The 26,998-nt window shown below is 46.2% G+C and overlaps 1 long non-coding RNA gene and 1 pseudogene across 1 annotated transcript in view; one reads left to right on the top strand and one right to left on the bottom strand.

Annotated features, from left to right (window-relative positions):
- The window catches only part of LOC122459741, a 283,098-nt gene that overhangs the window by 40,050 nt on the left and 216,050 nt on the right, over positions 1–26,998 (bottom strand). The gene's annotated exons all lie outside the window — the stretch shown is intronic.
- LOC119854488 lies at positions 10,577–11,137 on the top strand (annotated as a pseudogene).

Genomic DNA, 26,998 nt, shown 5'->3' with positions numbered 1-26,998 from the left:
CAGGACAACTGCTGGGAAGGTGCATAATGGCCTAAGACAGGCCTTCGGCTAGAATAGGATAGTTTTATGCCATATTGCAAAAATATCTCTGGGTAACAGTGGGTCAGCAGGAGAACGGGAGGCACTTAGAAAGCATACATTATTCAGTGAGGTGAGGTGAACTCTAAGTCTCTGAACACAAAGCAGTATCCCCAACTATTGATGTTCACCAGCAATAAATGATGCAACAGGCAGACACAACTGTGGGAAAGAGAACTTTGAAAAACACGCTGAGACACACGTGTCACATGCGGAGACGCTGGAGTTTGTCCCATAGCAGCCTGGCCTCTGCTTCCTTGAACCCAAACCCCTGGTCTTAACAAAACCAGTTCCTCCTCAACCCTGACCCGCTTTCTCTGTTTCCGCTGATCATACTACAATTCAGAGCTTTGTTTAAACAGATGTTTGATATAATAGGTGAGGAATCCCCACAGAGTGGAGGCACAAGCACCTGGCTCATAGAGCCCACTGTTGACCTGCTCTCTTACTGCCACACTCCAGCCAGCCCTGGTGCCATGGCCAGTCCTGCCACGTCAGGTGGCCACAGGAGATTGTACATGTGAAATCTGCAGAGAGGCTTGAGCATATTAGCCCCCGAACCCTAGAAATACACAACCTCATTCTAGCATCTAACAGCAGCAGGAAATTTCACAAAACTGATGTGCAGTACATTTACATGCATTTTGCATACGGGTGAGGTTTCCTCACTGAGCACACATAAATGTTTCAATTTCCACTCCAGGTTTATGAACAAGCTTTTCCAACCACAGTCTGGCAAGATGATCTCTCACACGCCCCTTCTCTGGCTCCTGGTTCTCTGGATTCGGGGTAAGAAATTTAAAAAATAAACCATTTGAAAACCTAATAATCCATAAAAGAGGCAAAGAGCCCTGTGACACCTTAAAGCTTATGCTCCAATACGTCTGTTAGTCTATAAGGTGCCATAGGACTCTTTGCCGCTTGTACAGATCGAGACTAACACGGCTACCCCTCTGATATTAATAATCCATGTGATAGAACATAAAAAATGGATTTATTTGATGTGAATTATTTGAATATTTGATGTGTTATATTTTAGTTTAAATTGCCACTGGCAAATTCAAACTGTGTTTCAGTGTTTGAATACTCATCATATCAAGCATTGTATCATTGTTCATTCCATACCCATCTTCTCTCTTTTTCTAGACTCCTCTGGGCAAATTGTGATGACTCAGTCTCCAGAATCTCTGGCAGTGCCAGTGGGAGGGAGAGTCTCTATCAACTGCAAAGCCAGTACGAGCATTAGCAATTCCTTACACTGGTACCAACAGAAACCTGGACAAGCTCCCAAACTTCTTATCGCCTACGCTAGCACCCTCCAGTCAGGGTCCCAGCCCGGTTCAGTGGCAGTGGGTCTGGCACTGATTTCACGTTCACTATCAGCAGCATAGAAGCTGAAGATGCTGGAGATTATTACTGCCAGCAGAGTAGCAGCTGGCCTCTCACAGTGATACAGACCAATACAAAAACCTCCGTGCTCTCTGCAGCGTGCATTTCAGTTACCATTTGAGCAGATATAACTCTGAGGTTTTCAAATGTTCTGTTAAACATGAAGGAAGATGGTAACTTATTCTATATCTAAACACACAATAAAAAGGAGAACACCAAAAGACTCAACGAGTTTATATAATCATATAGACACTTGTATGTACAGAGACCTGAGAGCCCCAAGAGAGTTCACAAGATGCCAATGGGATACCAGTGGCATGGTCTAGTGGTTAATGTAATAATGGAGAGTCATGAGACATAGGATGTAAACCCAGCCCAGTCTCTAACTCACTCACTTTGTTGGCCAAGACATTTAATTTCTCCATGTCTTGGTTTACCATCTCTAAGAAGATACGTTAATTTTCCTCCTTTCAGGGTCCTGGAACACTTAATGTATTAATGTTTTTAAAGCACCTTGAAATTCTAGGGTAGAGTGCAAGAGATTATTAAAATAAATGCAACTTTTTTTAAATGTAGAAAATCAAAGGAACACAAGAGGAGAGAAGCAATGGTAAAGTCCTCTTGTTAGCATCCTGGATGACTCATTTGTCTACTTCTTTAGCAACCACCTGGACTTAGTTCCATGCTGCTTTTTATGCATGAAACCTCCTACCTGATCCACTCCACCAGGCCACCTCTTCCCCCACTCTTTTCCTCCCAAAGACCCACTTTTACTGTGATGAACACAAGCCATTAACCGACTAACAATGGTATGAATGAGGGGTAATGGCAGATAGTGCATAGACCTTACAAGTAATGTCATCAAAAGATTGTATTAGCGAAGACAAGACCAGTCATCACCTTTTGGGGGTCGACCCTTTTCTCCTTCTTCTCTTGCTTGTCTGCTTTGTCTTTTAGATAGTAAACCCTTATGGGCAGGCCTGCATTATGCTTGTAGAGTCCCAAGCAGAAGGGGGCATTACCAGAAACGTTATTAACAAATTAAAATAACATCTTCCTTCAGTCCATTAATGGAGATGTTCTATACAGTTTACTGCACTTGACCTAAACTAGATACATCACTACCACTATTCAAAATTGGATTGGACAGAGCACTGGAGACCATGAAAAGCACAGAGGAAGCTAAAATTCCTACTAGAATTTTCTACTTTTCGCTCCTATGATTCTTAAATTTGTTAGTCTCTAAGGTGCCACAAGTACTCCTTTTCTTCCTATGATTCTGCTATCCTGGGGCTGCTGTGGGGAACTAAATGTTTTGGCTTGTAATAGTGTCTTTAAAAACATGTACACATTAAAGGATGAACATAGCTGCTTCTAGAAAGGAGCCCTCTGACTAGAAACATCCCAAGCTACATATAAAAGGACTTCCATTTCCTCTCGCAGGATGGTGGTGTAATTTTTCTGGGCTGTGGATGGCTAAGTTTCTCTTAAAACAACAGCCCCCGGGAGGTGATGATCTAAGAAAAGGATAATTTCCAAACTCTAGTCTGACAGCAGCAATTTACATAGCTTGGCCTCTTTCCATTTTCAGACCGAGCACCATTTCCTCACTGCTCTGAGCAGGGATTATAACTCTACCGGTTGGCACTTTAGATTTCACTGAGCTTCTTGTCCCCCAGAAGAGTCAAGATGATTTCACCCACATGGCTTTTCCTGATGATGATGTTTTTTCCAGATCCAGGGTAAGAAAGAATAAAAGTATGAAGTTGGAAGAAGCTTGGTAGTTTACCTGGCATGGGACACAATTCCGAGTATGTTTAATTGTGAAATGTACATTTAAACCATATTGGGACGTCCACAGCGTTTCTTTCTGTTTCTATGCACCAGTGGAGAGACTGTTATAACTCAGTCCCTATCACTCAGGGTAGGAGAAAGCATTATTCTCCGTTGCAAAGCCAGTTCGGGGATTACTGATGAAATAGCCTGGTATCACCAGAAATCTGGAAAAGCTTCTGAACCTATTATCTACAAAGCTTCTTCTAGCCTTATGGGGATCTGAGCCCGATTCAGTGGCAGTGGATCTGGCACCGCTTTTACATTCACCATTAGCAGGGTTGAAGTTGATGATGCTGGAGATTATTACTGCCAGCAGTATTACAGACTAGTACAAAACCTCCCCATGCTGCGCAGGGTGGCTTCTGCTGGCCAGCTGTTCTACACTCATTCTGCATAGGCCTCTGTGTCAAGGTTCCTTCCCCACTCTGAACTCTAGGGTACAGATGTGGGGACCTGCATGAAAACCCCCCTAAGCTTATTCTTACCAGTTTAGGTTAAAACTTCCCCAAGGTACAAACTATTTTACCTTTGGCCCCGGACTTCATTGCTGCCATCACCAAGCATCCAACAAATATATAACAGGGAAAGAGCCCGCTTGGAAACGTCTTTCCCCCAAAAAATTCTCCCAAACCCCACGCCCCCCTTCCTGGGGAAGGCTTGATAAAAATGCTCACCAATTTGCATAGGTGAACACAGACCCAAACCCTTAGATCTTAAGAACGATGAAAAAGCAATCAGGTTCTTAAAAGAAGAATTTTAATTGAAGAAAAAGTAAAAGAATCACCTCTGTAAAATCAGGATGGTAAATGCCTTACAGGGTAAGCAGATTCAAAACATAGAGAATCCCTCTAGGCCAAACCTTAAGTTACAAAAAGACACAAAAAGAGGAATCTACATTCCATTCAGCACAATTTATTTTATCAGCCATTTAAACAAAACAGAATCTAACGCATATCTAATTAGATTGCTTATTAATCCTTTACAGGAGTTCTGACCTGCATTCCTGCTCTGGTCCGAGCAAAGGCAACACACAGACAGAGACAACCTTTGTTTCTCCCCCCGCCAGCTTTGAAAGTATCTTGTCTCCTCATTGGTCATTTTGGTCAGGTGCCAGTGAGGTTATCCTAGCTTCTTAACCCTTTACAGGTGAAAGGGTTTTTCCTCTGGCCAGGAGGGATTTAAAGGAGTTTACCCTTCCCTTTATATTTATGACAGCCTCTATACCGGGAAATCACCTCTAGCTCTGACATTCTTCATTCAGTTCTCTATGTGCAAATAGTGAAACAACTTTTGTCATCGCTTTATTTGTGCAGCCCATTTCTGCTGTTTTTTTTATATTCCCCATATCCATGATGTTCCCATTAAAATGTCAGTATTGATCAGTTTGATTGTACTTAGATTTCATATATAAATCTTTTTAAAATGGTGATCTTAAGAGTTCACTTTGCTTAATAATCAGCCTGAACCAGAGCCAGATTATATTGGAAATTATTATGATGATTATAATTCTAGCCTATTTTGCTGAAATGGAATTGTCTCAGCCAATCAGGGCTCACAAACGTGTTACAGTTATTAGAATCATAGAATCATAGAATATCAGGGTTGGAAGGGACCCCAGAAGGTCATCTAGTCCAACCCCCTGCTCAAAGCAGGACCAAGTCCCAGTTAAATCATCCTAGCCAGGGCTTTGTCAAGCCTGACCTTAAAAACCTCTAAGGAAGGAGATTCTACCACCTCCCTAGGTAACGCATTCCAGTGTTTCACCACCCTCTTAGTGAAAAAGTTTTTCCTAATATCCAATCTAAACCTCCCCCATTGCAACTTGAGACCATTACTCCTCGTTCTGTCATCTGCTACCATTGAGAACAGTCTAGAGCCATCCTCTTTGAAACCCCCTTTCAGGTAGTTGAAAGCAGCTATCAAATCCCCCCTCATTCTTCTCTTCTGCAGACTAAACAATCCCAGCTCCCTCAGCCTCTCCTCATAAGTCATGTGCTCTAGACCCCTAATCATTTTTGTTGCCCTTCGCTGTACTCTTTCCAATTTATCCACATCCTTCTTGTAGTGTGGGGCCCAAAACTGGACACAGTACTCCAGATGAGGCCTCACCAGTGTCGAATAGAGGGGAACGATCACGTCCCTCGATCTGCTCGCTATGCCCCTACTTATACATCCCAAAATGCCATTGGCCTTCTTGGCAACAAGGGCACACTGCTGACTCATATCCAGCTTCTCGTCCACTGTCACCCCTAGGTCCTTTTCCGCAGAACTGCTGCCGAGCCATTCGGTCCCTAGTCTGTAGCGGTGCATTGGGTTCTTCCATCCTAAGTGCAGGACCCTGCACTTATCCTTATTGAACCTCATTAGATTTCTTTTGGCCCAATCTTCCAATTTGTCTAGGTCCTTCTGTATCCTATCCCTCCCCTCCAGCGTATCTACCACTCCTCCCAGTTTAGTATCATCCGCAAATTTGCTGAGAGTGCAATCCACACCATCCTCCAGATCATTTATGAAGATATTGAACAAAACGGGCCCCAGGACCGACCCCTGGGGCACTCCACTTGACACCGGCTGCCAACTAGACATGGAGCCATTGATCACTACCCGTTGAGCCCGACAATCTAGCCAGCTTTCTACCCACCTTATAGTGCATTCATCCAGCCCATACTTCCTTAACTTGCTGACAAGAATGCTGTGGGAGACCGTGTCAAAAGCTTTGCTAAAGTCAAGAAACAATACATCCACTGCTTTCCCTTCATCCACAGAACCAGTAATCTCATCATAAAAGGCGATTAGATTAGTCAGGCATGACCTTCCCTTGGTGAATCCATGCTGACTGTTCCTGATCACTTTCCTCTCCTCTAAGTGCTTCAGGATTGATTCTTTGAGGACCTGCTCCATGATTTTTCCAGGGACTGAGGTGAGGCTGACCGGCCTGTAGTTCCCAGGATCCTCCTTCTTCCCTTTTTTAAAGATGGGCACTACATTAGCCTTTTTCCAGTCATCCGGGACTTCCCCCGTTCGCCACGAGTTTTCAAAGATAATGGCCAAGGGCTCTGCAATCACAGCCGCCAATTCCCTCAGCACTCTCGGATGCAATTCGTCCGGCCCCATGGACTTGTGCACGTCCAGCTTTTCTAAATAGTCCCTAACCACCTCTATCTCTACAGAGGGCTGGCCATCTCTTCCCCATTTTGTGATGCCCAGCACAGCAGTCTGGGAGCTGACCTTGTTAGTGAAAACAGAGGCAAAAAAAGCATTGAGTACATTAGCTTTTTCCACATCCTCTGTCACTAGCTTGCCTCCCTCATTCAGTAAGGGGCCCACACTTTCCTTGGCTTTCTTCTTGTTGCCAACATACCTGAAGAAACCCTTCTTGTTACTCTTGACATCTCTTGCTAGCTGCAGCTCCAGGTGCGATTTGGCCCTCCTGATATCTTTCCTACATACCCGAGCAATATTTTTATACTCTTCCCTGGTCATATGTCCAACCTTCCACTTCTTGTAAGCTTCTTTTTTATGTTTAAGATCCGCTAGGATTTCACCATTAAGCCAAGCTGGTCGCCTGCCATATTTACTATTCTTTCGACTCATCGGGATGGTTTGTCCCTGTAACCTCAACAGGGATTCCTTGAAATACAGCCAGCTCTCCTGGACTCCCTTCCCTTTCATGTTAGTCCCCCAGGGCATCCTGGCCATCTGTTCCCTGAGGGAGTCAAAGTCTGCTTTCCTGAAGTCCAGGGTCCGTATCCTGCTGCTTACCTTTCTTCCCTGCGTCAGGATCCTGAACTCAACCAACTCATGGTCACTGCCTCCCAGATTCCCATCCACTTTTGCTTCCCCCACTAATTCTACCCGGTTTGTGAGCAGCAGGTCAAGAAAAGCGCTCCCCCTAGTTGGCTCCCCTAGCACTTGCACCAGGAAATTGTCCCCTACGCTTTCCAAAAACTTCCTGGATTGTCTATGCACCGCTGTATTGCTCTCCCAGCAGATATCAGGAAAATTAAAGTCACCCATGAGAATCAGGGCATGCGATCTAGTAGCTTCCGTGAGTTGCCGGAAGAAAGCCTCATCCACCTCATCCCCCTGGTCCGGTGGTCTATAGCAGACTCCCACCATGACATCACTCTTGTTGCACACACTTCTAAACTTAATCCAGAGACACTCAGGTTTTTCCACAGTTTCGTACCGGAGCTCTGAGCAGTCATACTGCTCCCTTACATACAGTGCTACTCCCCCACCTTTTCTGCCCTGCCTGTCCTTCCTGAACAGTTTATAACCATCCATGACTGTACTCCAGTCATGTGAGTTATCCCACCAAGTCTCTGTTATTCCAATCACGTCATAATTCCTTGACATCACCAGGACCTCCAGTTCTCCCTGCTTGTTTCCAAGGCTTTGTGCATTTGTATATAAGCACTTGAGATAACCTGTTGATCGCCCCTCATTCCCAGTATGAGGCAGGAGCCCTCCCCTCACAGACCTTCCTGCCTGTGCTTCCTCCCGGTATCCCGCTTTCCCACTTACCTCAGGGCTTTGGTCTCCTTCCCCCGGTGAACCTAGTTTAAAGCCCTCCTCACTAGGTTAGCCAGCCTGCTGGCAAAGATGTTCTTCCCTCTCTTCGTAAGATGGAGCCCGTCTCTGCCCAGCACTCCTCCTTCATGGAACACCATCCCATGGTCAAAGAATCCAAAGCCTTCTCTCCGACACCACCTGCGTAGCCATTCGTTGACCTCCACGATTCGACGGTCCCTACCCAGGCCTTTTCCTTCCACGGGGAGGATGGACGAGAACACCACTTGCGCCTCCAACTCCTTTATCCTTCTTCCCAGAGCCACGTAGTCCGCAGTGATCCGCTCAAGGTCATTCTTGGCAGTATCATTGGTGCCCACGTGGAGAAGCAGGAAGGGGTAGCGATCCGAGGGCTTGATGAGTCTCGGCAGTCTCTCCGTCACATCACGAATCTTAGCCCCTGGCAAGCAGCAGACTTCTCGGTTTTCCCGGTCAGGGCGGCAGATAGATGACTCAGTCCCCCGGAGGAGAGAGTCCCCGACCACCACCACCCGCCTTCTCCTCTTGGGAGTGGTGGTCGGGGACACTCTATTGATACACTCCTGTCCTGTAGGAGTCCCACCATCCCACCCTATCAGCTCTGCTGTAGTTGAAGTAAGGGGACAAGACTGAGCCAGGCTGAGTGTGAAGTGTTCTTCGGAGAGGCTGCCCTGTGACTCTTTTAAACCCTGGTTCCTCTTTCCCCTCAGAGGGGCTGCAGTTGTGACTGGAGCCTCACACACAAACACAAAAAGAATGTACAAGACCTAGGGCCAGATTGTTCCAGACACGACTTGGCCCAATCAGGAGCCCTCATTGTCAAACAATGGGGCTTCGGTGGGACTCCCAAACTGTACATCTTAGTGCTCAGATCAACACACAGGAGCATAAATTCCCCTTCCATGAGCCTAAATCACAAATTAAGCATCAACATGTCATTGGACAAACACGGCATCTGTGATGGAAAATTGGCCCCCAAAATATCAACTTCATATTGGAATGTACCACTGGAGAACTAAGAGGAAAGACGTGCCTCACAATCAAGGGATGCGACAGACTCTGCAGTACCGCACTCCCCAGGGTCACACGATAACAGCTGCTTTTGGGCAGTCTTTTCATGAATTAAATTCTGTGGACAACTCTGGCATTGGCCACTAGACGGCAATAGAAAAACAGCACAACTGGAATGGAGATTTCATTAACAGAATGGTGTTAGTTTAATGTTGTCCTCCTGAGTTAATGTCACACTATGAGTGTCTGGTGAGACAAGAGGCTGCTCCTGAAGCACTTGAGGTTCAGACAGCTTGATTTGCTCTCTTTCCTAAGAACGTAAGTATTGTCGTACTCCTGTTCTCCTTCTGCAGTAATGCCAATGGCACTGATGCTGTGAGGGATTCAAAATTCAGAGAGAGATTGATTCTGTTTGGTCTCCGTCAAAGCTGAATGGATCTGCCCCAAGGTTTTTTCTCTCTTCTGCTGGTGAAAGTCTGAGGTCAATAATGGGCCAATGCAGGTCAGTCACTGGGGATACCTGTACTGCTCGCCCCGGGCAATAACATTCTGGTTGTGAAATATCATTTTTAATTACCTGACAAAAAAGAACTCCCACAATTACCAGCAAAAATTCTGATCCCTTATTGATTACGCAGGACTTTCATTTTGTCAGGCACATAACTTTCCCTTTAAATAGTCAGTGATGATTGCCTGCTAAAAAATAAGAGAGCTAGATCCCAGCATCAACTCACGCTCTGTAGGGATTTTCTTGTAACTCAAAACACTCAGCACAGCAGTAGACACACCCCCCATTCATACCCAATGGGCAATAATATTCTGAGAAAAACAGCTCTCTCTGCCCAGGCGGCAGTTCCAGGAGTGAATATGCCATCTGACAGGACAACTGCTGGGAAGGTGCATAATGGCCTAAGACTGGACTTCGGCTAGAATTGCTCTTTCTGGATCAGAGGTTAGTTTTGTGCAATATTGCGACAATATCTCTGGGTAACAGTGGGTAGGCAGGAGAACGGGAGGCACTTAGAAAGCATGCATTATTCAGTGAGGTGAGGTGAACTCTAAGTCTCTGAACACAAAGCAGTATCCCCGACTATTGATGTTCACCAGCAATAAATGACGCAATAAGCAGACACAACAGTGGGAAAGAGAACTTTGAAAAACATGCTGAGACACATGGGTCACATGCGAAAGCGCTGGAGTTTGTTCCTTAGCAGCCTGGCCACTGCTTCCTTCCCGAGTCCCCAGTCTTACCAAAACCAGTTCCTCCTCAAACCAGACCCGTTTTCTCCATTTCCGCTCATCATACTACAATTCAGAGCTTTGTTCAAACAGATGTTTGATATGATATGAGAGGAAGACACCACAGAGTGGAGGCACAAGCACCTCGCTCATAGAGCCCACTGTTGACCTGCTCTCTTACTGCCACACTCCAGCCAGCCCTGGTGCCATGGCCAGTCCTGCCACGTCAGGTGGCCACAGGAGATTGTACATGTGAAATCTGCAGAGAGGTTTGAGCATATTAGCCCCCGAACCCTAGAAACACACAACCTCATTCTAGCATCTAACAGGAGCAGGAAATTTCACAAAACTGATGTGCAGTACATTTACATGCATTTTGCATATAGGTGAGGTTTCCTCACTGAGCACACATAAATGTTTCAATTTCCACCCCAAGTTAATGAACAAGCTTTTCCAACCACAGTCTGGCAAGATGATCTCTCACACGCCCCTTCTCTGGCTCCTGGCTCTCTGGATTCAGGGTAAGAAATTTAAAAAATAAAGCATTTGAAAACCTAATAATCCATGTGACTGAACATAAAAAGTGTTGCCATTTGGATTTATTTACTTAATATTAGATGTGTTGTATTTTAGTTTAAATTTCCATTGGCAAATTCAAACCATGTTTCAGTGTTTGAATACTCATGATATCCAGCACTGTATCATTGTTCATTCCCTACCCATCTTCTCTCTTTCTCTAGACTCCTCTGGGCAAATTGTGATGACTCAGTCTCCAGAATCTCTGGCAGTGCCAGTGGGAGGGAGAGTCTATCAGCTGCAAAGCCAGTACGAGCATTGGCAATTCCTTACACTGGTACCAACAGAAACCTGGACAAGCTCCCAAACTTCTTATTGCCTACGCTAGCACCCTCCAGTCGGGGGTCCTAGCCCGGTTCAATGGCAGTGGGTCTGGCACTGATTTCACATTCACAATCAGCAGCATAGAAGCTGAAGATGCTGGAGATTATTACTGTCAGTAGGGTTATAGCTTCCCTCTCACAGTGATACAGACCAATATAAAAACCTCCCTGCTCTCTGCAGTGTGCATTTCAATTACTGTTTGCCACAGATATAACTCTGAGGTTTTCAAATGTTCTGTCAAATATGAAGGAAGAGGGTAACTTATTCTATATCTAAACACACAGTAAAAAGGAGAACACCAAAAGCCTCAAAGTGTTTAGATAATCATGTACACACTTAGAATCATAGAAGATTAGGGTTGGAAGAGTCCTCAGGAGGTCATCTGGTTCAACCCCCTGCTCAAAGCAGGACCAACACCTTGTATGTACAGAGACCTGAGGGCCACTACAATTTTTTCTTCTTTTATCCTTACTTTATCCCAGTGCACCACAGATACTTATCTGTGTTTCAGTACACATTGTTCCAAATAGCTGATAAGCCTATATATCTTTCACAATAGCATGGCTTCTTCTTATAATCAACAGACTTAACTCTATTTTACAGAGCTTCTCTGAAACCAGAATTCCCATTTTGTTGGAAATATCAAGGTTTCCTGTGAAATAAAAATTCTAAAATGTTTCATTTTGGAAAAATCAAAATCCCTTTTTATTTTGATAAGTATGAAACATATTTTAATACTTTGATACGAATTGTAGGGTATAATATAAAAGTCCCAATAATAAAATCCAAAGAAAACATTTCACCCCCTCCAAAGGAAATGTTTCAACCTTATCGGAACAAAGCATTTTGATAATTTTCTGTTGAAAATTTCGACAACGGAAACATTTCCGGGGAACTTTTCTGTTTCCTCCAATCAGCATTTTCGAAATGAAAACTCTCCCATCAGAAAAATGTTATCCAGCACTTCCCTTATAAATACATTTCCACTATGGTCTCAGGGTTTCCTTTTATTTCCATAGATCCTCAGTGACACCCATTGAGAAGGTCTCAGAAACCTAGGGTTTTTTAAATGGCTGTGTTAAGATCAGGCACCTGGTTGCTTGTAGAGTATGGTAAAACTTTGTGATCCAGATTCTCAAAGGCCTCTGTGGGAGCAAATCCCCAAATGCATATGAACCCTGAGGCACAAGCAGGTAATAGACACACACAGGATTTTTGGAGTGACTGGGTAAATGCAAAACGTGTCTCCCAGTGGGCAGGGCATTGGAGTGGCCACAAAAGGGGGGTGCTCACTCCCAGTTCCAGAATGGCATGGGGTATGCACATGCTCACACTGGGACTGGCAGGCACAAAGCAGCAGGAGCTGATCGAGAAGTTGTCAGCTTTCCAGTGGCTTCTTGGCTGGCTAAACCTGCCCTCCAAAAGGCTGCAGCTGGGAGGGATGATAGGGGGATGTAGGACAATGTCTGGGTCTGTGGGTTGTTTGTACAGGTCGGGGAAGGGAGAGGGGGTAACGATGGGACGGGGGGGCAGGAGTTAACAGAGGGGGCCCACAATCCAGTAACAAGGCTTCACCTATGTGCACTAAACAGACTGAGCTTGAAGGAGGGAGAACTATTAGGGACATGTGTTAGGATATAGATATGCAGGCCTGTCTGTAAAGGCCTAAACTCTAATAATTTAGGTGTATTTTTATCACTTAGCTAGTTCTAGAGGTATAAAAGAAAGAATCAAAATCACTGTCTGCCGGTGTAAGGCCCTTCTCTCACTGTGACAGTCTGAGGCCCTGTGCTTAGGCTAAGGCCTTTGGCTAAGCAGCAGAGGCAGCCATAAGCTGGGAAGCGGCCGGTCACCTCCTCACAGTCCAACCTAGGCACATTGAAATCAGGTGCTATTGGGCTGTTAGGATACAGTCCTGTCCTGATCATGCCCATCGCCTCCAGAGAAAGGGAAGTGCCTAGAAGATGTAAAAGGAAACTTGGTCTGATAGCATCCTGGCTGGCAAGAACTCACTTATCAATAGCTGGGAGGTGAAATCCTCACTTCTGTGTTGTTTTGTCATTATAGTTCCCACTTTGCTATTGTTTATTTGCATGGCCTCTGCCTGGTTCTGTGATTGTTTCTGTCTGCTGTATAATAATTTTGCTGGGTGTAAACTAATTAAGGTGGTGGGATATAATTGGTTACATAATCATGTTACAATATGTTAGGATTGGTTAGTTAAATTTCAGTAAAATGATTGGTTAAGGTATAGCTAAGCAGAATTCAAGTTTTACTATATAGTCTGCAGTCAATCAGGAAGTGTGGGGGGGGGGGAATGGGAACAGGGGTGGGGAAATTGGAATCATGTTTTGCTAAGGGGGAGAATGGGAACAGGGACACAGGTAAGGCTCTGTGATGTCAGAGCTGGGAAGGGGGACATTAAGGAAGGAAACTGGAATCATGCTTGCTGGAAGTTCACCCCAATAAACATCGAATTGTTTGCACCTTTGGACTTCGGGTATTATTGCTCTCTGTTCATGCGAGAAGGACCAGGGAAGTAAGTGGGTGAAGGAATAAGCACCCTAACAACATGTAATGTGGGGTCTTCATCTGTTAGCATCCCCTTGCAGCAGGATGGGGAGTTACATCAACCTGGCTTTGTCCCACCCTTATGCCACCACACCAAACTCTGCATTGTCAAGTCCCGAATCCTCCAGGCCAGGTCCTTGATAGTCTCTGTGCCCCATAAGGAGAACAGGGAGGTGGAAATTCTGTGGCATAATGGCATTAGCAGGAACTAACCAGCCCTAATTCTCCTGGGTTTAGGAGCTGCTTCTCTAAATGTTCCTGGCTAGGGTAGGTAGGGGAACCCAGGCCCATCCGCTCCACTGAGATCCATCTCAGGGCCCTTGTTTGGAACAGGCAGAGCCAGTCTCTCAGTTGCTTGCTGTTTCCTGAGCTATTTCTTAGCTCTAGAGTCTTCCCCAGCTCCTGGCCCTGCTTCTCCCTTTTCAGAGTGTGGCTCTCTCTGGAGCTTCTCCCCAGCCTGCTGGAGGGAGCCTCTCCTGCAATCCTTCTGACTTCCTCCTGATTGCTGATTCCCACTGATGCATCCCAGTGATGCATCGTTTTTGAAAACGGCCCTCTCAGGAGACCCCTGGCGGGTTCAGTGCACAGGACTCAGGAGAGGAATCTGGTGTATTATAGCCCAGGATCAGGGCACCTACTGCTGTGCTCGAGTAGGCCATCCAATGGTCCATTCCAACACATGGCTCAGTCCCACCCACAGCTCCACACGTGCATCCCCAGGGGCTTTGCCAGAGAACAGCAATGGAAGGAGGGCTGGAGGCTCCCCTGCTCTGCTCACACAACACCCCCATAGCTCTCAGGCTTGGGCACCTACCATGCCATGGAGGTAGTAGGTGTAGGGCACAGAGACAGGAGGCAGCGTAAGAGCCTGGCACACTGACGCCACTTGTCAACCTCTCTGTGCTGCTCATTCATCCCAATCTGAGCATGCTCAGACCTTGGGTGATCTCTTCCCAGACCTCATGTCAACCTGTCTGTGCACGCCCATGAAGCCTTTGAAAACAGCCATTGTCCTAGGGGTGAAAAAAGCTACCGATACTGGTGCAGAGGATCATTCAGCTACAGGCACTGCTGCTTCCTTGGAAGCCTAGCTGTATGAGTACAGTGAAAAAGTATTAGAAAATGAATGATCGGAAAGGGGAAAGCAGTGGACGTGTTATTCCTTGACTTTAGCAAAGCTTTTAACACAGTCTCCCACAGTTGTCTGGCCAGCAAGTTAAAGTAGTATGGGCTGGATGAATGGACTATAAGATGGATAGAAAGCTGGCTAGATCGTCGGGCTCAATGGTGATTAATGGCTCCATGTCTAGTTGGCAGCCAGCATCAAGCAGAGTGACCCAAGAGTCTGTCCTGGGGCCGGTTTTGTTCAATATCTTCATTAATGATCTGGAGGATAGCTAGGCAGCAGTCCTGCAGAAAAGGGTTACAGTGAACGAGAAGCTGGATATGAGTCAACACAGTGTGCCCTTGTTGCCAAGAAATCTAATGGCATTTTGGGCTGTATAAGTAGAGGCACTGCCAGCAGATCAAAGGACATGATCATTCCCCTCTATTCGACATTGGTGAGGCCTCATCTGGAGAACTGTGTCCAGTTTTGGACCCCACACTACAAGAAGGATGTGGAAAAATTGGAAAGCGTCCAGCAGAGGGCAACAAAAATGATTAGGGGACTGGAACACATGACTTATGAGGAGAGGCTGAGGGAACTGGGATTGTTTAGTTTGCGGGAGAGAAGAATGAGGGGGGATTTGATAGCTGCTTTCAACTACCTGAAAGAGGGTTCCAAAGAGGATGGATCTAGACTGTTCTCAGTGGTAGCAGGTAACAATAAGGAGTAATGATCTCAAGTTGCAGTGGGGGAGTTTTAGGTTGGATATTAGGAAAAACTTTTTCACTAGAAGGGTGGTGAAGCACTGGAATGCGTCACCTAGGGAGGTGGTGGAATCTCCTTCCTTTTAGGTTTTTGAGGTCAGGTTTGACAAAGCCCTGGCTGGGATGATTTAGTTGGGGATTGGTCCTGCTTTGAGCAAGGGATTGGACTAGATGACCTCCTGAGGTCCCTTCCAACCCTGATATTCTATGATTCTATGAAAGAGGCTCTGCTGATTGGATTTAAACCCCACATGAGAAATGACTGAATGACTTTAGCTTTTCTTACTTCTGTTTAAAGGTGCAGCTGGCTTGGTTACTTATCATTAATCAGATGGCTGTTACTGCCTGTGTCCTGGAAAGCTAACGCTGGCTGCTTTACCATCTGCATCATGAAAAGGAGTACTTGTGGCACCTTAGAGACTAACAAATTTATTTGAGCATAAGCTTTCATGAGCTACAGCTCACTTCATCGGACGGATCCGACAGGAGAGACCGTCACTATCAAATGCAAAGCCAGTGCAAGCATTAGCAACTACAGCGCTTGGTAACAACAGAAACCTGGACAGACTCCCAAGCGTCTTATCTATGACACCAGCACCCATCCCACGGGCGTCCCAGACTGGTTCAGCGGCAGGAGGTCAGGCACTGACTACACATTCACACTCAGCAGGGCAGAAGCGCATGATGCTGGAGATTATTACTGTCTGCAATATACTAATTTTCCTCTCACGGTGATACAGACCCATACAAAAACCTCCCTGCCCTATGAAGTGGGCAGTGTAATAGACATTAGCACACACACACAACTAGCACCGTAATAGACATTAGCACCACAGCCAAGTTTTCAAATGTTCTGCTAAAAGAAAAATTGGAGGATCACTCCTCCCATCCACTGAATAATTTAAAATTCTAACTCTGTATTGCTATTCCAAGACATTAGCTGTGCTGTGAAGTTTGTTCTAGCAAGAGCTAAGCGTCACCGGTGAAATCGCACCATCGTATTTCCACGTAGTTTCATCATTTTTAGAAATCTAACCTTCTCTCTGAATTTCCTGGGTTTGTGATGCTTGGTGCTCAGCTAATGACAACATCACTGTAATGGATTTTATCTTAAATTACTAAAATGGACTCTCAGCCTTAGTGCCATTGTATGTGTTTTAATTTATTTATTGTATTACCATCTCACATAGAAGCCCACAAGCATGGACCTGGATCCCATTGTGCTCGGATCTGTACAAACACAGGAAAAAAAAATGGTCCCCACCATAAAGAACTGACCATCTTGATGTCATTTTTGATTGGGAATTACTGTATAGAGCCAGGAAAAAAAATGTCATTAGCTGGAAGTTAAAGTTGTTTTCACACAAAACCACAGAGCATGGGAAATAATAAAGGTAATATTCACTTATTTATGCAGCACAGATCACACACAACCAAACCTACACCACATTATGTACTTTGAACCATTAATATACAGCCCCGGATACCAACACCTTCCCAGGATTAACACAAATTTCCAGGAACAAACTAAGCAGATCAGATGTGGGCCATCTTGGAAGGTGCTAGTAGTTTCTGGGAACAAGACAAAACATCCCCTCATAGGACGATTTACTGTGGATGGTTGGTTCCTGCTTGATCCCTTTCCTGAGCATTCAGTAGGTCTATGTACATGGTTGATGTAAAATCCACTGGTGTCTTGCACTCCAGAGTGCGTCCCCCTTTTTGGTCTATTTGGCAAGGAGTCAAATGTTGTTGGTTTCCAGAAGCAAACAGAAGCTTTGAGGCTAAGCAACTAGAGCAGATGGGCTGGCCCTGCCTCACTCAAGAACCTGAGGGTGGTTGTGTCCTTGATAGATGTTGGGATCCTGCTACTCTGGCCTTGACAACCCAACACGTACAACTGGGGCATGTGTCTATAGTCCAAACGGGGAACTTTTCTCCATCCTGACCACACAAAATTGAGAATTGTAGAAGTTTTGACCCAAAATAGGCATAACCCCCCCTCCCAGAGAACCCTTGTATTGGGGATCCAGGACACACATCCTCTGTCTATGCTGTGCAATAATATTTTCCTCTGCAATATTAATGTCATTTGTACACTCCCAGACAGAAACTACATTAAGATGGAGTTCTGGCTGCAAGTACACGTTCGTGATTTAGGGTAAAATACACTACAGGGGAATTGTACTTGTACCAAAAACAAGCATTTTAAACCTAGAAAAATCAGAGATAAATTTAAAAGAAATTGAAACATGTTATGGAATGGAAATATACAAATAAGGGCACCAAAACAACCTAACTCTGCACTGTAACGATGCAGTGAAATTAACATATGATTGTGATTAAAGCACGTTAGTGTTTGAGGATCCCAGAGTAGATTAGAAAGATTTTTAAAGACACATTGGAATTTTCATATTTCCCCCCCCCAAGGGCATAGTTACAGTGGTTTGGATGCCTTAACAGTATTTTTCTTACGTTACAGTGTTTGGATTTTTTTTTTTAAATGTAAACCTTAATTCTAAATTTCCTTGGTTTTACATGCTTGGGTCTGGATTAAGTACAACAAGCTTGTACTCTTAAATTAATGACAAGTCCTGACAATCTTAACTCTAAATGTAGTTTTCGTCTGAGATGTAGGTCTATGTGTGTAAATTTTGTACATGAACACTAGAACAAACCCATAGGCAGTGCCACTATAATGTAATGATGTGCAGATATGCAATAGCAATGATGTGCAGATATGCAATATCAACCTTACTTCTTCATTTTGTTTTGCTTAGGTTCATAGGTTTTTCAGGCCAGAAGGTACTATCCTGATCATCTAGTCTGACCTCCTGAATAATATTGGCTATAGAACTTAGCCGATACATTTTGCATCAAGCCCAGAACTTCTGTCTGAGCAACAACATATTATTTAGTAAGCTCTGCAGTCCTGATAGCAGAGGGCATTTACTTGTATCTCATAGGAGGCAGAGCAACCAACCAGTTTGCATAATCAGAGCAGCCAAAGTGCCCTGATAAATCTGGCCCTTGATTTGCAACTGACTTCTTGGTTCTGGGGGCTGTTAGTGAATCTGGTGCTGTGTGAAAGAGGCAGGGAGAGCCCAGTCCCTGAGTCCCAATGTCTGTGCTCTTGAAAGATGTCATGGCTGCATGCAAGCATGAGCAACAGTGCTTGAAACATTCCAGGGTGCTGCTTCCTCAACTGTACTGTGCACTGATGTTGCATTACTGGGGGACCTGATCCAGGAGCATGGGGGCAGGATCTGTATGATTGTCTTTACACTTAAAATAGCAAACTATTTATCGGGTGGCCTGGGTTCCCCAGGTAACAAATGGGGAACTGAGAAACAGCGAGATTAAGTGACCTGTCCAGGGTCACACAGGAAGACTATGGCAGAGCCAGGAACTGAACCCAGATTTCTAAAACATCAGTCTAGTAACTTAATAACAAACCCATCCTTCCTTAATAAGGGCCCATGTGCTATCTGTACACTACAAGGGTCTCCTGGCGTCTGATGAGATAATAACTCAGGGTTACAGTGGTCACACAGAAGATACAAATGCTGCCTTAGCCTGAACTCCGCCTGTGGTGTAAATATTGCCTGGCCTGGTCGTACTCAGTGATGAGCTGCCAAAATCTTAACGGGTTCCCTCCTCACCCTACGAGGGGGTCGTTGCCCACCCCCACCCCCCTTGGGACTCCTGCCCCATCCAACCCCCTGCATTCCTTGATGCCCCCCCAGCCCCATCCACCCCCCTCCCCTGACTGCCCCCAGAACCAGGCAGGAGCGTCTTGGGGTCCACCGTAGCGGGTGCACACCTCACCCCTAAGAGCCAGAGGCACCTGCTGGGGGGCGAGGTGGGGAGTCCTGGAGGTGCTTACCTGGGGCAGCTCCCAGGAAGCATCTGGCAGGTCCCTCTGGCTCCTAGGGGCGGGGAAGCGTAGCTGGGGGGCAGCAGGGGGGCCAGCCGCTCCCCCACTGATCACATCAAAAGTGGTGCCTTAGGCGCCGACTCCCTGGGTGCTCCGGGGCTGGAGCCCCCACGGGGAAAATTTGGTGGGTGCAAAGCACCCACCGGCAGATCCGTGCCCAGCCCAGCTCACCTCTGCTTCACCTCCGCCTCCTCCCCTGAATGCACTGCCCCGCTCTGCTTTTCCGCCCCCCGGCTTCCCGTGAATCAGCTGTTCGGTGGGAAGCTGGGGAGGGCTGAGAAGAAGGCGGTGGCTTCCCGCTCAGGCCGAGGGTGGCGGAGGTGAGCTGGGACGGGGAGCGGTTCCCCTGCACCCCCTCCCCCAGGTTACTTGCTGCGGCGTGGGCGGCCCTCCTCAGCCGCCCCCCCCCGCCGAGGGTGGCGGAGGTGAGCCGGGGTGGGGAGCGGTTCCCCTGCACCCCCTCCCCTGGGTTACCTGCTGCGGCGTGGGCGGCTCTCCTCGCGCCCTCCCCAGCTCACCTCTGCCTCCCTGGGCCTGAGCGGGAAGCCGCCACCTGCTTCTCAGCCCGCCCCGGCTTCCCGCGTGAACAGCTGATTCACGGGAAGCCTGGGGGAGCGGACAAGCTGAGCGGGGCGGCGCGTTCAGAGGAGGTGGAGGCGGAGCGGAGGTGAGCTGGGGCCGGGGTGGGGCGAGGAGCTGCCGGTGGGTGCTCTTCACCCACCAAATTTTCCCCTTGGGTGCTTCAGGGCTGGAGCACTCATGGAGTCGGTGCCTAAGGTGCCACTTTTGGCCGGTTAAATTTAGAAGCCCTTTTAGAACCGGTTGTCCCCCGCGGAACAACGGGTTCTAAAAGGGCTTCTAAATTTAACAACCGGTTCTAGCGAACCAGCGCGAACCGGCTCCAGCTCACCACTGGCCGTCACGCCATAGTCTGAAAGGCCTCACGTTTGAAAACTGGCTCCACAACATCAATCACAGCTTGAACCATGCGACTGGGGGGGCTAAATGGGGACACAGACACGAGAAGGCAAAGAAGCGTTAGGCCGTGTAGCACCACGCTCCCTGGGGAGCGCTACGACATCTGCTTTGGCGTGGTGTTCTCGGACGAAATTCTCTGGACAACCCTGCCATTGGCCAGTAGGTGGCAGTATTATGACAGGTTTCAGAGTAGCAGCCGTGTACCACGTCCCAGAGCTGGAGATTTCAAGCCAAACAGGCCAGTTGGACTCCGAAGGATTCACAAGCTGACTGAAGAGGAAGGAGAATGAATGAGTGACTGGGCCTCCCTGAACACCAATTTTAAAATATCTATAAGGCCAGACTGGGAGTCCCTTATCCCCACAGCTAAGCCCTTACTGACATGAGCAGTCCCAATGAAATCCATGGGATTACCTATCAGATGAACAGCTCCCCAAGTGAGTAAAAGGCTCACGACTTGGCCCTAATTCAATACATTGTTGTAGATGGGCTTGAGTTTAAATACAGGGATACTGGGAAATGAATGGACAACTGCAGCCTGCTCTGCTACCCATTGAAGAGTTTCCTTGTTAAATAATAAATCTACCACCATAATCACTTTATGCCAGGTAAGCCTCAGTCTGAGCACTTGAACACTAGAATAGTGAGTATTTATGAATAGTTCTTTCATGTACCATTGCATGAAACAGACAAGCCAAAGATTTCACATCAGCTTTCCTGGGGCTATAATCCTGGTGACTTCCAGGTTTTGATCCTTTTGCATATTCACACAAGTGCCTTTCCCCTTTCTGAGCATTTACAAATGTGTTGATTTCCACTGTGCACTCACTGACAAGTATTGCCAATCACAGACAAACAAGATGATCTCACAAACTCCTCTTCCCTGGATGCTATTTGATTTCTGGCTTCAAGGTAAGAAATAAAACAAATGTAAGAATCATTGCATTGATGTATTAAATCTATTGTATGGTAAATTAATTTCCACTCTTTAACTGAAACTTAAACTGTGTTTCAGAGTAAATCTTTGAATAACTGTGATGCCATCATCCTGCTTACCCCATTCTATCTCTACCTCTCTTTTTTCTATATCCAGATTCCAGTGCTGATTCAACAGAATCCCTGTCAGTGTTTCCAAGAGACACAGCCATTATCAACCACAAAGCCAGGGTGAGCACTAGCAACAACTTCGCTTGGTACCAAAAGCAACCAGGACAAGCTCCTGAACTTCTCATTCATAATCCTGTTAGCCTGGCCTCTAGGCTCCCAGCCTGCTTCAGTGGCAGTTGTGCTGACAATAGACTCACTGCTTACACTCTCACTGTCAGCAGTGTTGAAGCTGACGATGCTGGTGAATATCACCGTAGAGCTGTACAATAACTGGCCTCTCCCACTCACACAAGCCAATGCAAAAACCTCCCTGTCCTAAGCAGAGTTTGCTGTGCTTGCTAGCCCGTGTAACAGCATGATCTTTTCACTGTCATCTTTGGCTTCTCTCTCCTACTACTCTCATATATTAATTTCCACTTGTTTCCTTTGGTCATTAATTAGACCTAGACCTGCAAACCCTTCCCACACACATCACATCATTCACAGGACTTCTCCCATTGATGTCAATGGAACTGCTCACAGCAGTAAAGTTACATATGTCTGCAGGGGTTGGCAGGATCAGATCCCTAGTGTGTAAACTCCTCAGGGCAGGGACTGTGTGTTCCTCTCTGGTTGTACAACACCAAGCACAACAGGGACCTGATTCTCATTGGAATACAGTAATAAATATAACAACCATGCATACACACTCCCTGTAACCCGGCCTTGTGGGACACCACTGAGAATACCAAATACAGGACAAACTGCTGAGAAATAGGGCAGATATACTCCCAAACTGGAGGTTATTCTCCCCTGAGATATACCAAACCAGCAACAAAAGTAAACTCCTATTTCAACAAAAAGTCACAAAAGCAGTTTCCTTAGATATTCCAGCCCTTATATCACCACCAAAAGCCACTAGTTTTAAAGATGAGCAGTTCTTTAAAACCAATTTCATCAAATAACAGGTTCTTCTGATCCCAAAGGGCCAGCCACACACCCAGGTCAATATACAGCTTAGATCTTACCAAAAGTTATGCTGTTGCCAATCCTTTAGTATCTAAAATCTAAAGATTTATTTATAGATGAAAGAAAGAAAAAGATAGATGAGAGTTAAAATTGGTTAAAAGAATCAAATATATACAGTAAATGCAATGTTCTTGGTTCAGACTTATAGCAGGGATGGAATAAACTGCTGGCTTAAGTCAAGTCTCTGGTTGCTGCCAAATGACTGGAAGGTCCTCAGTCCCTTGGTTAGAATGCTCCCATTAGTATAAGTTTCTAGTCCAGAGGCTTGAGCAGGAAAGAGGTAAAATGTAGGAGTTTCCAGGGCCTTTTATAGCTTCTGCCCTGAGGAGGGAAACCCATTGTTTCAAACAAAGCTCTCAGCACAGCTAGTGGAAAATTACAGATGACAAGATGGGAGTTTGGAGTCACATGGGCAAGTCACTTGTGCATGCCAGATTTCGCTTAGTCATTGCAGGAAGCCATTACCTATCCTTCAGATGGAATGTCCACTCAATGTAGCTGGGCGTCTCCCATGGTTCATTGCGAGTTAAGTGTCCCTTGATGAGCCACTTACTTTGAATAGGTTTCAGAGTAGCAGCCGTGTTAGTCTGTATTCGCAAAAAGAAAAGGAGTACTTGTGGCACCTTAGAGACTAACAAATTTATTTGAGCATAAGCTTTTGTGAGCTACAGCTCACTTCATCAGATGCATTCAGTGGAAAATACCATGAAGTGAGCTGTAGCTCACGAAAGCTTATGCTCAAATAAATTTGTTAGTCTCTAAGGTGCCACAAGTACTCCTTTTCTTTTTACTTTGAATAGTTGCTCCAAGATGTGCTGGCTAACTACCTTGTGGGCATTATCCCAGGAGCAAACATTTGAAATCCAGGTATAGAGCCAATACTCATAACTTCAAATACAAAAATGATACATACATACAAATAGCATAATCATAATCAGCAAATCATAACCTTTCCATAGACATCTTACATACCATGTTTTATACAAGATTTGTTGAAAATATATAACAGCAGTTGCAACAATGATCTATATGGTCATATTTTAATCAGATAACGTCACACTCCCTTCCAGAGCTGGCCATCTCTATCTCTGGTGCAGGGGGTGGAGATCATGACTCACAGTCACTTCTGGGGAGGTTAGCAGTGCTAGCTCCAGACATCCCGTGGGTTTGTGTGGGTGCAAGGACTGCAATTGTATCCAGACCTGAATGGGAGGGCTCCTAGCATACCCCCATCCTAGCACACCCCCATGGAGGCACCAGCAACAATCTGTCCCAAAGGAAGGTCCTTAGAGTCATAAGAATTTGGATAGGTCATCAGCCCAACTATCTGCTTGGACAAGGACAATGGGGAGAATCCATGAATATTTTCATGGGAGGGGAGGAGAGTAATTTAAGAGTAAATTGAGATAAAGGCTCTGAAAACTGCTGTTAAAATACCTGGAAGATTTTAACTGCTTAGATACCCAAGCCAACAAACAACATTCCTGGTGCCCTCTCCACAGATCACTTTCTGTTATTCCATTCATAAAATCATCAGTGCTGCAACTTGACCTCATATGTCGCTATCACCAGGTTACAGAGACCAACACTGCACAAGAGTAACAGGAAATGCCCTTGCAATTAAAATGCAGTAAATTTATATCAACTGATTATTTGCATAGTCACTCAGGAGGGACGTCGCCTCGCTGGGCTGTTGAGTATTTATAACTGGTCCTGTTTGCACTGCCTGGTGAGCTGTTCAGCATTCCCCACGTAGACCTGTCAAGATGCTCTCACAGGCCCAGCTTCTCTGGATACTAGTGCTTTGGATTCAGGGTGAGCATATCAACAGGGAACAGACTTCAGAGGCAATAAAGTGCTAGCTAGGTTTAAAACAATACTGCAGGACTTATTTTGCAAACTAGTGTTAAATAAATTCTTAAATGAAAAATGCATTTAAATATCCAGCTTTAATTACTTTTCATAATGTGCCATGATTGCAAGTATTCTCTTTCCATATCTAGACTCCTATGGCCAAATTGTTTTGACTCAGACTCCAGAATCCCTGTCAGTGTCTCCTGGACAGAGAGTCACCATCAACTGCAAAGCCAGTACCAGCATTAGCAACTACTTAGGCTGGTACCAACAGAAATCGGGACAAGCTCCTAAGCTTCTTATCTATGATTCTACTAACCCTGTCTCTGGGATCCCAGCCCGGTTCAGCGGCAGTGGGTCTGGGACTGATTTCACTCTCACAATCAGCAGCGTTGAAGCTGAAGATGCTGGAGATTATTACTGTCAGCAACGCCAGAGCTTCCCTCTCACAGTGATACACACCAGTACAAAAACCTCCCTGTAAAGAGAGAGAGATCGCTGCTTTCTGCTTGGTTTCAGAGTAGCAGCCGTGTTAGTCTGTATTCGCAAAAAGAAAAGGAGTACTTGTGGCACCTTAGAGACTAACAAATTTATTAGAGCATAAGCTTTCGTGAGTTACAGCTCACTTCATCGGATGCATTTGGTGGAAAAAACAGAGGAGAGATTTATATACACACACAGAGAACATGAAACAATGGGTTTATCATACACACTGTAAGGAGAGTGATCACTTAAGATAAGCCATCACCAGCAGCGGGGGGGGGGAGGAGGAAAACCTTTGCTGTAGCTCACGAAAGCTTATGCTCTAATAAATTTGTTAGTCTCTAAGGTGCCACAAGTACTCCTTTTCTTTTTGCGAATACAGACTAACACGGCTGCTACTCTGAAGCAAGGTAGGCTAATTCCAGCAATTAACAAGAATATCAGAGGAACAGTGGGGGGTGGGGTGGGGGGGAGAAATACCATGGGGAAACAGAAATGCTTTCTGCTTCTCACAGCTGCCACCCGGAGGGCGAATTTTATCAATGAATGCGAATGAGAAACAGAAAGTCACTCAAAATACACTTGCCATTTTATACAACATCTAAAATCCCAAAGTCATCAGCAAACACACACAGGAATCAGTTCCCCCTCTACTGAACTCCAGCTCCACTAGGGTGGAGCAGCAGTGCAAGTAGAGTGGTACCGGACGCCGTAGCAGCAAGGTATTTATAGATGGCGTACCAGAAAGAGGAGGAGCAGGTGGGGCTGCTGGGCGACCCCACGCCCACAACTCCTCTGGCGCAGCGGTACCGCCCCCCGCCCTTCCACGCAGGCTCTCTTCCGGTCTGTACAGCAGCCAGCCCCGCCAGAGGGCTCGCCCGGGAACCCAGGGGGAAAAGGAGCAGATCCCCAGCCCCACCCCCTGCCCTTCCATGGAGCTGCGCCAGAGGACAGGGCTGGAGGTGGCACAGCGGCTGCGCCAGAGGAGCTGCCAGTGTGAGGCCGCCCGGAGGCTCCTTTCCCTGCTGCGGTTCCCAGGAGAGCCCTGAACTGGAGCAGAACGTGGGGCCTCTGGGCAGTCTCACGCCCGCAGTTCCTCTAGCATGGCTGCTGTACCACCCCCAGCCTGCCCCCCAGAGATAGAGGACAGGGCTGGGGGCGGTACAGCAGATAGAGGAGACCCTGCGTGGAAGGGCTGGGGTGGGTACAGCAGCCGTGCCCGGAGGAGGACACACAGAGCCTTCCCCACCCCCCTGAGGTAAGGTGGGTGGATCATAGGGACGGGGAGAGCGTGGGGGCCCTGGGCTGGAGGCATGGCAGAGCAAGGGGGAACGTACCAGTAAGAAATGGATTCCACTTGCACCACTGCAATTCAATCTGGATGGTTTTATCCCATTAGATCTATAGGGAGCATTTTCAGTTGGCAGGACTTAAACTCTGCCCCAGTACTGAGACCAATATTAATCCCTGCTATTGCAAAACTTGCTGTGGGTTGTTTGGGGACCTGGAGTGGTCGTGGCTTTAGTGCTATTGGGGCATTTTGTGCATCAGATGAGGTACACCCTGTGTTGTGATAGGCCCAGATCTCAGGGGTATGGTTCAGGCACATTCAATTAAGCCATCTAATCAAAAATGAATGTTTGAAAACTCCACATGTGGAGTCAATTTACATGCGCTTTGCATGTTCACAAACAAACAAACACTTTCTCCCTGTGCCACGGAGCTCTTTGAGAACAGCATTGGCTAGGACTTCATGGGGATCACTCCAGAGCTGCCTCATAGGCTCATTGTCTCTGGGTCCTTGGTTTTTGCATTCCAGGTAAGAAATAAAAACCAACCCAGGCTTGGAGGCAATATCGCATCAGGGAAAAGAATCTAAAAAGATGAGAAATAGACTATCACAGTACTTTATGAATTACACCTTAATACATTCTTAACCTAGAAGGGACTGTCAACACAGTCCTGAGCTTTACATAACTGTTTAATAGGTCAGGTCTGTATGGCTGTTCTTTCTAAATCTAGACTCCCTAAGGAGAGATTGTGACAACCCAGAGTCTAGAATCCTTGACAGATACCTCCCTGCTCTCCATGGAGCATAGTAAGCTCACCTCTGTAGGTGTCACAGCTGGGTGTCAAACTATCCCCCTTTCACTGACTTCATGGTAAATCCAAACAAGAAGGATC

The sequence above is a fragment of the Dermochelys coriacea genome, chromosome 4, assembly GCF_009764565.3.
Source record: "Dermochelys coriacea isolate rDerCor1 chromosome 4, rDerCor1.pri.v4, whole genome shotgun sequence".
In the NCBI taxonomy this organism is placed as follows: Eukaryota; Metazoa; Chordata; order Testudines; family Dermochelyidae; genus Dermochelys; species Dermochelys coriacea.
Note: the sequence above shows the minus strand (reverse complement) of the source record. Positions and strands in the feature narration are given on the sequence as shown.